Source organism: Triticum dicoccoides, chromosome 7A, assembly GCF_002162155.2.
Source record: "Triticum dicoccoides isolate Atlit2015 ecotype Zavitan chromosome 7A, WEW_v2.0, whole genome shotgun sequence".
Lineage (NCBI taxonomy): Eukaryota > Viridiplantae > Streptophyta > Magnoliopsida > Poales > Poaceae > Triticum > Triticum dicoccoides.
Window position 1 is genome coordinate 256802087 of NC_041392.1, and position 7123 is coordinate 256809209.

At 57.1% G+C, this 7123-nt stretch overlaps 1 pseudogene; it reads right to left on the minus strand.

Moving 5' to 3' along the window:
* LOC119333443 overlaps nt 1–7123 on the minus strand; it is a 25958-nt pseudogene that overhangs the window by 13318 nt on the left and 5517 nt on the right.

The window sequence follows — 7123 nt, forward strand, 5'->3', positions numbered from 1 at the left end:
CCCCCTCCGCCTTCAACCGCAGCGCACTCTTCGTCCCCGATGCCGGCGCCTCCACCTCCACGGCGCCGCCGCCTGTCTCTCCATTGGCAGGCATCTTCATCAACCAGCACGTCCCAATCGTGCTGTCGCTGAACCCCCCCCAATTTCTCCCACTGGCGCACCTTGTTTGAAGTGATGTTCCAGAAGCAGGCGGTCGGTGACCACCTCACCGGGCCGCCGCGGCCGCAGGACCCCTACTGGCTCCAGGACGATGCCCACATCGTCTCCTGGCTGTACAACTGCGTCACTCCCGAGGTGTTTGGCCTGATCCACCAGCGCGGCGCCACGGCCGCCGCCGTCTGGAGCTCCATCTGCAGCCTCTTCCTGGAGAATGCCGAACATCAGGTGGTGGTTCTCTCCACCGAGTTCCGGCGCATCGAGCAAGGCGGCTCCTCCATCCTCTCCTTCTTCGCGCGTCTCAAAGACTGCGCCGACCGCCTCGCCGAGCTCGGGGCCGCTGTCGACGATCGCGACCAGGTGCTCAACATGATCCGTGGGCTTCACCCCCGGTTCAGGTATGCCATCCCGATTCTCACCATGCAGACGCCCTTCCCGTCGCTCCTGCGTTGCCGTGCCTTTCTTCTTCTCGAGGAGAGCCGGCTCGCCGCCGACACCAACACCGACACGGCTCTCCACGCTGCTCGGGCCCCCGTCAACACCAACACCCCTGGGGGCCCCGCTGCTGCCAGACAGGGCGGCGGCACCAACCGCGGTCAAGGCGGTGGTCGACGCGGCCGCGGGAGGGGCAACAACTCTGGCAGGGGCACCCAAGCACCTCACCCCGCCGCTCCCCCACCCGCTCCATGGACCGGCATGGTGCATGCCTGGCCTATGCCATGGCGCCCCCACGCTCCCGGCACCGGCATTCTTGGGCCACGCCCCGGAGGGGCTGCTCCGTTCGCCGGCTCGGCCACGCACCACAACACTGCCCCGCCCACTGCATGGTACCCTGCAGTGCCTCCACACCCGCTCTACAACGCCGCGCCCGCGCCTGCTCCCCCGCCTCCGTCCTCAACCTCGGCATGGGACCAGAACGCCCTCATCGCCGCGCTCAACAACATGATCGTGCAGCAGCAGCAGCCGTCTCCCCCGAGCACCGACTGGTACCTGGACACGGGTGCCTCGTCCCACATGGCGTCGTCGTCAGGTATTCTCTCCTCCGCCCATCCTTGCTCCTCTCATCGCATAGTAGTCGGCGACGGATCGTCGCTTGCAGTAACGCACACCGGTCACACCGCCATCCCTACATCCACCTCCCCGCTCCACCTCAATAACATCCTCGTCTCTCCTCATCTCATCAAAAACCTCCTCTCTGTTAAAGCTCTTACTCGCGATAACCCAGTTAATGTGGAGTTTGACGATCTTGGCTTCTCTTTCAAGGATCGAAGAACGAGGACGGTGATCCTCCGCTGTAATGATGCCGGCGACGAGCTCTACCCCATGCCGTACACGCCACCGACCCATGCTCACCATGCGCTCGCCGCGGTCTCGCGAGATCTATGGCACCAACGCCTAGGTCATCCCGCCGTCGACTCCCTCGACCGGACCCTGCGCCCCTCCGCCATCACCCCAGAACCCAGAACCATCGGCGTGTGTCAGGCGTGTCAGCTCGGCAAAAGCACTAGACTACCTTTTAGTTCATCATCACATGTTTCTTACTTTCCGTTTCAGCTTGTACATAGTGATGTTTGGACCTCCCCCGTACCTAGCAAATCTGGTTGTCAATACTATCTACTGTTACTCGATGACTACAGTCACTTTGCATGGACATTTCCTCTTCGCCACAAATCAGAAGTTTTCCCTACTATACGTACTTTCATCGCTTTCATCAAAAACCACTTCAATCTCCCTGTCCTCACGATCCAAACAGACAACGGTAGAGAGTTCGACAATGCATCATCCCGTGCCCTTTTCGCCTCACTCGGCATTGTCCTGCGCATGTCATGCCCATACACATCTCCACAGAACGGGCGCGCCGAACGCGCACTCCGTACACTCAACGACATCGCCCGCACACTCCTAACCCATGCGCATATGCCGTTCTCCTACTGGGCAGAAGCACTGCAAACCTCCACCTTTCTGCTCAACAGACGGCCGTGCCGGCCTCGCCACGACCAGACACCGTTCTTCCTGCTGTACGGTGCACACCCCGACTACACAGCCATGCGGGTTTTTGGGTGTCTATGCTTCCCCAACATCACAGCCACAACCCCGCACAAGCTCGCCCCGCGCTCGGCGCCATGCGTCCTCCTAGGCTATGCCACTGATCACAAGGGATATCGATGCCTCAACCCCGCAACCGAGCGAGTGATCATCTCCCGTCATGTCGTCTTCGACGAGCATCGTTTTCCTTTTCGCGATCACGCCAGTACTCCGTCACCCGATCCCACTCCCTCCCTCGACGACGAGCTCGTGCTCCCATTCATCCCCCGGCGGCCTCGCACTGCGCGCGCACGGTCAGCCGCTGCTCCAGACCACCCTACTGACACGGTGGTCGCTCGCTCCCCTCCCGCCAACACCGCTCCGCCCGCACCTCCCTCGCCCGCAGCGCCCACACCACCAGCCGCTCCGGCCGCCCCTCCCGCGCCCGCACCTCCACCGCCCGCGCCGCCACAACCACGACGCCGCGCCGCGACCATCCCAACCCACCCCATGACTACGCGTGCTCAGGCTGGCAAGTTCTTGCCCAACCCCAAGTATGCTGACAGTCTCTCTGCCACCGTTGCCGACACCGCCATCTCGCCCATACCTCGATCGGTGCGCTCTGCTTTGCAAGATCCTTGTTGGCTGTCTGCTATGCAGGTGGAGTACCGGGCGCTGATGGAGAACGCAACCTGGCGGCTCGTACCACGCCCACCCGGCGTCAACGTCGTCACCGGAAAATGGCTGTTTCGCCACAAGTTCAAGGCGGACGGGGCGCTCGAACGGTACAAAGCACGCTGGGTCCTGCGCGGGTTTTCCCAGCGACCTGGCGTGGACTTCGACAGTCGTTCTCTCCCGTCGTCAAGGCCGCCACGATCCGCGTCGTGCTCACCATTGCCGCCGCGCGCAACTGGCCAGTCCATCAAATGGACGTCAACAACGCCTTCCTCCACGGGCGTCTCGCCGAGCGCATCTACTGTCAACAACCTGCGGGCTTCGTCGACAAGCACCACCCCGATCACGTGTGCCTCCTCAACAAGTCGTTGTACGGCCTCAAACAGGCGCCACGCGCGTGGTTCGCCCGGTTCGCGGCCTTCGCGCACCAGCTCGGCTTCGTCAGCTCATGCGCGGATCCCTCGCTGTTCGTACTCCACTGCAGCGCGGGCGACGCCTACCTACTCCTCTACGTCGACGACATCGTCCTCACGGCCTCGTCGACGACTCTCCTCCAACACCTGCAGAGTCAGCTCTCCGGCGAGTTCTCCATGAAGGACCTCGGCCCCCTCCACTACTTCCTCGGGATTGCCGTCACCCGCACGGAACATGGCTTCTTCCTCTCCCAACAGAAGTACGCTGAGGACCTGCTCGAGCGCGCCAACATGACGTCCTGCAAGCCACTGCCCACGCCTGTCGACACGCACGGCAAACTCTCTGCTGTCGACGGCGCGCCGGTTCCGGACCCGACCGAGTACCGAAGCATCGTGGGTGCCCTCCAGTACATGTGCATGACGCGCCCTGACATCGCTTATGCGGTGCAGCAATGCTGCCTTGTCATGCATGACCCGCGCGCACCGCACCTCGCCCTCGCCAAACGGGTGCTGCGCTACCTGCGGGGCACCACCTCTCATGGTCTCCATCTCCAGCGCGCGCCGTCGCTCGACCTGGTGGCCTACTCCGACGCGGACTGGGCCGGCTGCCCCGACACACGCCGCTCGACGTCCGGCTACGCCGTGTACCTCGGCGACTCCCTCGTCTCCTGGTCCTCAAAACGCCAGGCCACCGTGTCCCGCTCGAGCGCGGAGGCGGAGTACCGCGCTGTCGCCAACGCCGTTGCAGAATGCTGCTGGCTTCGCCAACTCTTGGCAGAGCTCTCCATTCCCATGCCCAAAGCGAGTGTGGTGTTCTGCGACAACATCTCCTCGGTGTACATGTCCGCGAACCCAGTTCACCATCGGAGGACGAAGCACATAGAGCTGGATATCCACTTCGTCCGCGAGCAAGTGGCGCTCGGCAAGCTCCGCGTACTCCATGTGCCAACCCAGCAGCAGTTCGCGGACGTGCTCACCAAGGGGCTCCCCACTACGGCGTTCCAAGATTTTCGTTCCAGTTTATGCATCCGTCCACCGGATGCTTCAACTGCGGCGGGGTGTCAGTTGTATAGATAGAACCCCCGCTCGCCCACGTCCTGCATGCCCTTGCATGTCCCTGTACACGATCACCACGATCGACCTCGCGCCCTCGCTATCACCCGGCGCTCTCTCTGTACCTCCCCTATATAAACAGAGATCACACGCAGCACCACCCAAGGTGGATTTGCTCATTCTTTCTCCCGAATACAGTATCCCAAATTCGGTTCATCGCACCACTGAGCAACCCAATGCTGGTGCTCGCCGGCGTGCCAGCGGGCGTGTCCCTGCGGATCATCCCTGTCCACCAGCCACCCAGAGCAGAAGAAATAGGCGCAGTCTATGCACTTCATCATCCCTTGGTCGTCCTCACTGGCTCCCTCCCAGGTCGTCTTGCAATTACGACGCTGGCACTTCCGAGGCTCCTTGAGGACCTGGTTTGCGACCTTGAGATCATGTACCACCATATCCAGGTCGAAGAGTATGTGGTCGCACCGCCCGCTGTCGTCCATACTGTCGCTGCTGGTCCCCGCCTCCGCTTCCCCGGACGATGGCCACTCGCCGCTCGAATCCGTCGGAGACGCAGGCGCGTCGCTGCATCCAGGACCAGCCAGCGGGTCCAGGCGCGGGGATTTCTGCGGGCTGTCGGACGCCTCCTCCGCCCTCTCCCTCTTCTCCTCTACCATCACGCCTGTCGCCTGGAAACTGAGTAAGAAACAACAAGAATGAGTCAAGTGAATTCTGAACCCCCAAACCAGAACCGTACGGACAAGAGATTGAACCAAGGACGAGAAACAAACAGACGAAATTTGCTGAAGCCAAAACCCTGAAGAATCGCAGCTAGCATCAAGAGTTAGCAGCGCCTTGAAATTTGCTGAAGCAAAAACTCTGAAGAATCGGAGAACGAGAAAAAACTCCACGAACAAGTCGAAGAAATCCAACATTCCGCTAGCGAGCAACAAGAGTTAGCAGCGCTATGAACTTTCCTGAAGCGAAAAAACCTGAAGAATCGGAGAACGAAAAAAAAACTCCACCAACAAGTCGAGAAGAAATCCAACATTCCGGTAGCGAGCGTCAACCATCAAGAGCTTCGCAACTTAATTACGGCGGAAAAGCAACCGAGAACGCCAGCGAGGCGGAGGACAAGGGAAACCTCCCCCGTCAACACACGACGAATCCGAGCATTGCGGCGGAGAAACACACAAGAGCGGCGCCGCGGATCCGATTCGAGGACCGAGACAAACCCACAAGTCCACCAACACCACGGGAGGATCAAGCAAGCAAGCAAGCACGCGCGCACCCAGCGACGCGACGGAGCGGGGTTCCGGGGGGGAGGCGAGGCTTACCAGGAGACGGCGAGGGAGAGGGCCTCGGAGGAAGAACCCGAGGAGCCGGAGGAGGCGTCCGCGACGAGGCCGAGCGAGGGTGGAGGAGGAGGGAGGTGGGGAGGAGCGGGAGGCGGTTTTGCTGGTCGGGGACGGTGGCGCCGGGGCGGGTTTGTTGGGCTGGCTGAGGAAATGTTGCGGCCGCGTGCCGGGTTTGGACTTTGGACCCCTTGAGGCCTTGTTTGGTCAGGAAGGTTTTCAAGCCCCAAAGGGGTTGGGGATTTTGGAAGATTTGGTGAATCCCTTCTCTTCACCAAATCCCCTCAAATCCCCCCCAAACCTCTCTCCCGTCCTAATCCTTTTCCTCATCTATAATATTAAGTGTTTGGCATTTAGAGGTTGAGAATTTTGCTTCAGTTTTCTTCCATCATATATAAATGACTTGTGGCTCTTATATCCTATTCCATCCGTCCGGAAATACTTGTCATCAAAATGAATAAAATGAGATGTATCTAAACGTATTTTAGTTTTAGATACATCCTCTTTTATCTATTTTGATGACAAGTATTTTCAGACGGAGGGAGTATAATTTTACTCCATCACAGCACACGTGTGGAATAAATTACTATAATTCTCAATCTTTACTAGTACAACATGAACAACCATATAGTGCATCAACTAGTACGGGAAGCAAACAAAAAATCTTTTAATGCTCAAAGGACAGACTCCATCCCAAGCCTCATTGTCATATAAACAAAGAACATCAAAGGCTAGCAAGCATCAGGATGTAACACCATCACCCATTTTCTTAACAACAACGCAATCATTTTTGATGACTTTGGATCAAATAAAACAATAATATATTATCTGGGCTAAAGAAAGAGAATCGTGACAGCATTTCACAACAGTTCCTCATATCAGTTCACGACAGAAGTTCATAAATTTTGATCATTTCGCTCGCCTTTACTTTGCACTCTTGGGAGCGAACTTCCTCCTTGGCTGAAAATAAGATTTAATCATCATTTTTTGTTGAACCAAAAAGTATAAAATCATGAGCTTGCAGTGTATGTAATAAGTAATAATACAACAAATTTTAGCTGAACAAAAATATATAAAGCCCCAGCTAGCTTATTACTACTGGATACAGAATAGTCCATAGCTAGCTCATGTAAAAGTCCACCTAGCTACCTCCAGTGAAGCAAACATAGTACAATGCAGTGTGACATGTACAAAGCTGGAGAGAGAAAGAAGAAATTTCTATATAGACCGAATACTTGTTCTCTACATACCGAAAATACTTATTCCATAACACATATGTTATACTTATACATTAATATGCACATGGGTCGACCAATTCCAAAATATGGTTTCAATCGCATTGCTCACAACTAAATTTATGTGGCCAACATACTAAAGAGGGAAAGTTGTAACTACTATTTCATACCAACAATTCACAATCCCACAACTACATATGAGAACCATGATGCTTCG